The sequence below is a fragment of the Castanea sativa genome, chromosome 7 (genome assembly GCF_040712315.1).
Source record: "Castanea sativa cultivar Marrone di Chiusa Pesio chromosome 7, ASM4071231v1".
Lineage (NCBI taxonomy): Eukaryota > Viridiplantae > Streptophyta > Magnoliopsida > Fagales > Fagaceae > Castanea > Castanea sativa.
This window is the reverse complement of record NC_134019.1, coordinates 3,031,215-3,037,816: the sequence shown is the minus strand read 5'-3', so window position 1 is coordinate 3,037,816 and position 6,602 is coordinate 3,031,215.

The following is a 6,602-nucleotide window of genomic DNA, read 5'->3' as shown; positions in this document are numbered from 1 at the left end:
ATGTATCTCTGCTCTCTTAAAATTTTAGACCAAGACATGTTCCCATTGCTCAGCCAGAAGGCAGATTGGGCATCTTATCTATGCAAAGTCCAAACTGCATGCAACTATGAACCATCTATGGTAGGTCAAGGAGGCTCTAGCTGCTTTGTTAGCAGCAGCAAATCACGTCCCACCCACATGAAACTCGTGCAAAAGTGGTAAAAAACCCAAACATTTATAAGTGTCAAAACTAGTTGGCCCATATGTGAAAACAATAAATAAATTGAAGAAATTATTATGTTTTCTTTTGAAGTAATTACAAAAATATATATAGTTGGTGAGGTGAAGAAATTTATGTAATCAGCAAAATGTTGTATGTCATTGTTAGCCGACTGCTCTCTCTTTTCTGTGGTCACCAACAATAATTTTGCACGTGGTCAATAAGGAAATAGTGTAAATATAGAAGTGGTTTACAAATAATATAAAATATATATTTATTTATGAAAAATGCTAACGAATTTTCTTAGGGCATTGATTAATAATTTATTTGAAGAAAGTTTTTTATGAGAAAAGAAAAAAAAAGTAATTAATATTTTGACAATGTTTTTCATTTCTCATAAAAGCAGTGGCAGCTTCATGAATTTTTTTCAAGGTGTTTCTCAATAAGCATAAACTACACAATTTAATAAAAAGAAAATTTTATATATTGACAACAACAACAATAAAAAAACACGCAACTACATAAAATTTACAATTGCCTTCTACGAGTTTTCATATTTTGAAATCGTTGCATTATAGTTTCATTATCAATGCTACAAACTACATTTTTTTCAATATACATAACCAAATAATCATTCATCCACTGATCTCTCATTCGATTGCGCAGTTCATTCTTTATTAATAAAATTATTAATTATTGTTGTTTAGTTGTTTCATTATTTGTTTGTCTTTTATAAACTATAATTTGGTATATTGTTGTTTCATTAATTATAAAATTATTAATTGTTATTTAGCCTAACATAATTTAATTTGTTTGTCTTTTATAATGTATTGGTTAATTATATTGCTTTAATTATTGTTGTTTAGCCTAACAATAAACTTTATTGCTTTAATTTGTGTGCCCATCTACCCTCACCCCACTTAACAGACAAGCACAAGCCTCATGCCTTATGCCTCAATCATAAGAACCAGCTGTCAATTATAAAATTTCAAAATTATAAAATTTCAAAATTATAAAATTTCAAAATTATAAATCACAATACACATTACACTAAAAACAATTAATATCTTACCACCACCAACACCAACACCAACACACACCAACACCAATGGATAAGATAAAGCCAAAATCAAAGAGTCAAAAAAAAAAAGAAGCTAAATATTAATAAAGCTAAAATTGGGCCAACCAATGAGCCAATCACAGACTTACAGTTCAAGAGAGAGAGAGAGAGAGAGAGAGAGACTCTTAAAGATAATAAAGAATAAAGAGAGAGAGAGAAAGAGACTGAGACTCTCATTCAGTCATTCATTAATTTCATTTCATATTTTCATAGTTTTCAACTTTTCATTTCAGTGAGAGATTGAGAAAGAGTCAGAGAGAAAAAGAGAGAGAAATACCTTGAGGGAGGGAGCACCAAGCATCGGAGTAGCCGAGGCATCCTGCGATCTACGATGAGGGGCGAGCGACGATGACGAGGGGAGAGGGCGACGACGACGAAAATGTGCTCCGTTCTCCGATGAGCAAGTGAGCTGAGGCGTTGTTCTGCAAGCGAGCGAGCTACGACGATGTGCTTAGATTTGCTTTAGGCTTTAGTGATTTCTGATTTAGAAGTGGTTTCTGATTTAGTGGGGATTTGCTCTGTATTGGGGTTTGATATATATATATATATATATATATATATATATATATATATATTTTTTTTTTTTTTTTTTTTTTGAGAATCCATGGGTAGTACCTCTGTAATCTGTTAGGCTTGCCTTTGTTACAATTTTTTTTTTCTAGATTTTAGTTCAATTTTTTTTGGGCTTTTTTTTTTTTTGCTTGACAGTAGAACAAATAATTTTTTTTAAAAAAATTTGAGGGTGTTCCTAATTTTGTGACTGTGGGGGTTCCTAATACAAATCAAATATAAAAAAATTTTAATTATTATATATATATTTTTTCAAGTCAGGGTGTCCCTAGGAACACGCTGAGATGTACGTCGTGCTATCATTGCATAAAAGTAGTGTCAAAATTTTCTAAAATAAATTATTAACTAATACTCTAAAGATACTAATTAGCATGACCTTTATTTATTTAAAGAAAACATCAATAATAGTGCAAATGGTATACACTTCAGCTGCCACGCATGAAATGGTATATACTTATATTACCAAACTTCCCAAAAGGACAGGCCATATTGATTGGAGTTCTTAATCCCCTGCCCCACAGGCACATATCTGATCGAGTAAACAAAAGGAAGCTAGCTAGGGAGGCATATATTTTAATATTTGGTACATGACAAGCCTAAATTATTCTAAACACCTGATTCGTGATCATGTATATTAATTTTTTTTTCCCTGTTTTGGTAGAAAACTTCAGGCTCATGTCACTTCTATTATTTGCATATTACTGATTTTTAAAATTTTTTTGGGTTTGAGCATTGTACCAACTCAAGTAAAATAGTAAGAAGCTCAAAATATTAATGAAATCCAAAAATCACCCACCGTGTGGTCACATCAAATTATGAACCAGTTATACAAGGTGAAATTTTGCTATAGTGTTTATGCAAATATGCAAGTCACTGTAGAGAATGCAAAACAACTTTTTATTTTTTCGTTGGGTTTTTTAAAGTTTGAAGAAATAAATAAATGGTGATTGTTGTGTATAAACTTTATAAAGAGAAAAAAAATGGTTAAAAAATCGAGAAATTTTACATATTTTAATAAAATAGAGTAGATAATCAAATGCGAATGTTTTAAAAAATAGTTAATTAAAATGAGAGAAGTATGCTCTTATTTTAAAATAAACAGTAATTTTGACATAAAATATTGGCAATTCACTGTTACTTGTGATTGTTTAGCATGAGTTTTTCTTTAAATTTTTTTAACTTATATATATATATATATATATATATATAATCTTAATTTTTTAAGTACAACTAGTCAACTATACTTTTATCAAATTAATAAAAAAATGCATCAATTTACTGTTTTACACTCTTCTAGATGGGTCCATTGTACTCCAACGCAATTGGAAGCAATTATTAGCAGGCTGCCAGGTAATAACTTTTGCAGGCAATCGTGGGTGCAACTGTGTGTGTGAACTGTGTGAACAAACATATCAGAGTGGTTTTCATTACATGACTGCATTGCACATCACCATCTTATTTTAATTCCAATATAGATAAAAAAAGCCAAGGCATACATACATATGTGATATGACTAAATTTTAAATTGCACAACAATTTTCTGCTGGGAGAGCCATTGAATTGAAGTCAAAGCTACGTGACCAACTGGAGTCCACTAAGTGACACACTCCATGTATGTATTTATGTATAACTTTTTGGTACTTATACATTTATTCCTCTATATATATATATATATCTCTCTCTCTCTCTCTCTCTCTATATATATATATATATATAGAAGCATAGTCAGAAATTTTTGTTTGAGAGGTCGAGTTGTGGCACTAATATATTTATCAAGATAACTCCGCACACACATATATATATACATACATGCTTTTTTATTACATATACACATATATATACACACACATTTTTTATTTCATAAGTTATATTTATATATATACACACACAATCATCAACAACAACAAGAAACTTAGTATTTTCAATCAAAATTATATTTGATGACAATCTTTCATAAAATAAAATTCATTTTTACCATTTTCATAGTGAAATTCTTAAAAAGTATTATTTTCGATACAAATTATCAAATTTTATACTAAAATTAGTAAAAAAATCTTTCCATTGAACTAATGTAATTTTCAAATACTAGTCCAAAACTTGGAGAAATAAGTTTAGTTACGAATATATTTGAAGCTATCTTGCTCAAACACATTATGTGGCTACTAAAGAGACATTTCATATGTTGTTTTAGTGACAAGATTTTTTTAAATGAGTTAGTAACTTGTTAATCGCCACATAACGAGTTGAAATAGATAGATTCAAATATGTTTGGTGCTAAAATTTTTCAAATATTTTACAGATATAAGAGCACATTTTACAATAAAAAATAGAATTAAGAAAAATAAAGTTATATCTCTCTAACTATTAGACCAATTATTTTTTTTAAGAGTATCATTGGACCAATTCAATTATATGGAGGGCCAACTCTTATTTTTGTATACTAAATTTTAAAAATATAAAAATAATTATATATATTAAAAAAATTTTAATTTTGGGGGGCCTTGGCCCCCAACCTATTACTTACCTCCGCCTTTATATATATATATATATATATATATATATATATATATAGAGTGTGCGTTTGGGTAACGGCAGGCGTGCGCATTTTGCTTTTTTTTTTTTTGGGTCCCACGCACTGTTCATGGACCAACAAATATAGAAAAATGCAGCAATAACTTTAAAACTGGGTCCTACGGGAACTATTCATAGTTTAAAAATTATTTTGTTACAGTGTTTTTAGTAATAAGGTACTGTTTGGATTGCGTGTCTCTCATGTCCACGTTTTGCGTTTTATTATTTTATTAATTTTTTTTTCCAGGTCAACACCTCTTGCACTATTCATGTCCCATGAACATTGCAAATAGGTAAATGAACAGTAACCCGTGCATAAATAATAACTTTTTTATCATTTTCTTTATTGTTTTCAGTTTTCAACAAAATAAGCGATGTCCAAACGTACCTTAAATTTTTAATTTTCAGCAATAAACAGTATCCAAACAAACTCATAGTATCACACAAAAGATGAATTTGGTGAGATTGGTCTATCAATTTGCTACTTCACACAGGGAAGAAAATTGTTAAATGTTAATATGAGCCACTCTTTAGTAGTGCTCGTAATAAACTTTAACACTAAAACGCGGGTATAGGTCGCGTTTTTAGCAGTGCTTGTAATAAATTTTCGAAAACTATTCTTAAAATTGGACTTATACAGTAGGTTTTTTTTTGTTGTTGTTATTTATACTTTATTTGTTTCCTGTTTGATAAAAGTGACAGAGACGTAGTTACGTGGGGTACAGATTTAATTCATTGTACGTAGTACGTACGTGTTAAATGATCATTTATTGTAACCAATTCATGATTAGATAGAAAAATTTAATACGATCCTTCCACTCAATTTTCTGTTGAAAAAGTCGTATAAAATACCAAACATATTTCTATCTTTGACTGTGAAATTATGGTGCGTGCGTATCATCTTGAATTAGCTAGAAAGTAATAATACTCATAATTAATAATAATTAAGTAGGTGTTTTGATTCTTTTGGAGCTTTTTGCTTCAAGGAAATACGTGGCATCACCAAGTCAAATCCTTTGCCAGTCATACATACATACATACATATATATATATATATATATCACATCAAATGTATGAGATTGAATATTTCAACTTTCGGATTTTCATAAAACAAAAAAGAAGGTTGCTGCCCAAATTCAAGTCCAATGTAAGTATGTGACGCTGAAAAGTGAAAACGCCTGGAACTACATGGGCTGCGAGTTCAAGTGTTCAACCATTTTGTCTTTATTGATATTAGTTTTATGATAGACTTTTCCTTTAAATTACTGTAGTTTGTAGGAAAGTTGTTTTGACAATTTGAATGGCTTGTTGGATTAAAACTAATTTATAGATAGACAAAGGAACTTGAACAATATAATGGATAGGATAAGACTTCTTTAAATCGGTTTGAATTTTTTTGTCATTAATTAATCCTATTTTAGATCACATTAGATAGGTGTACTGGTAACTTTTTTTCATAGTTTTTATGTTTGTTATTTTGGTTAAGAGGTTTTAAACGCAGACCCTCTTGAGGTCTTAAGAACTACTAGGCCAATTCTCTTGAGATTATTATCCCCGTGATGTTGAATTAATTAATTAGATCATTGTATCAATCATGAGCTTTGTTTTGACAGCTTAAAAAGTCAATGGAAGAAAATGTGTCATTAACTCTATTTTAGATCACATTAAATTAATGTATTTGTTATGATTTAATATATATAAAAGCCAAAATTGAAAAAAAAAATCAATTCAATTCTAAATTGGGTAGCTAATTTTGCGTAAGGTGTTTTATCTAGATTTTTTTTTTAAAATTGTGTTAAAGTAAATAATGCATTAACATATGATATAGAAGCCAAGAGGACCAACAATAAAGACACTCGAACCTCTTAAAACCAAAATTAAGAGAAGATCCAATTAGATTCCAAATTGATTTCAATTAATGACTAATTTGATGCCAAGTGTCCAATTCAATATATTTCTTAATTTTGGTGCAGTTATTTTCAACACTTCAAGAACCTAAGAGTGCAATTAAAAAGACACTAAATAATGTAAACATAATTCAAATTTATTAGTCTTTTATGTAACACTATGAATGCATCTAATTTGATTTGTATACTATATTTGTGTAATTGTGAATGTTCTTAATTTTATTTATTTATATAT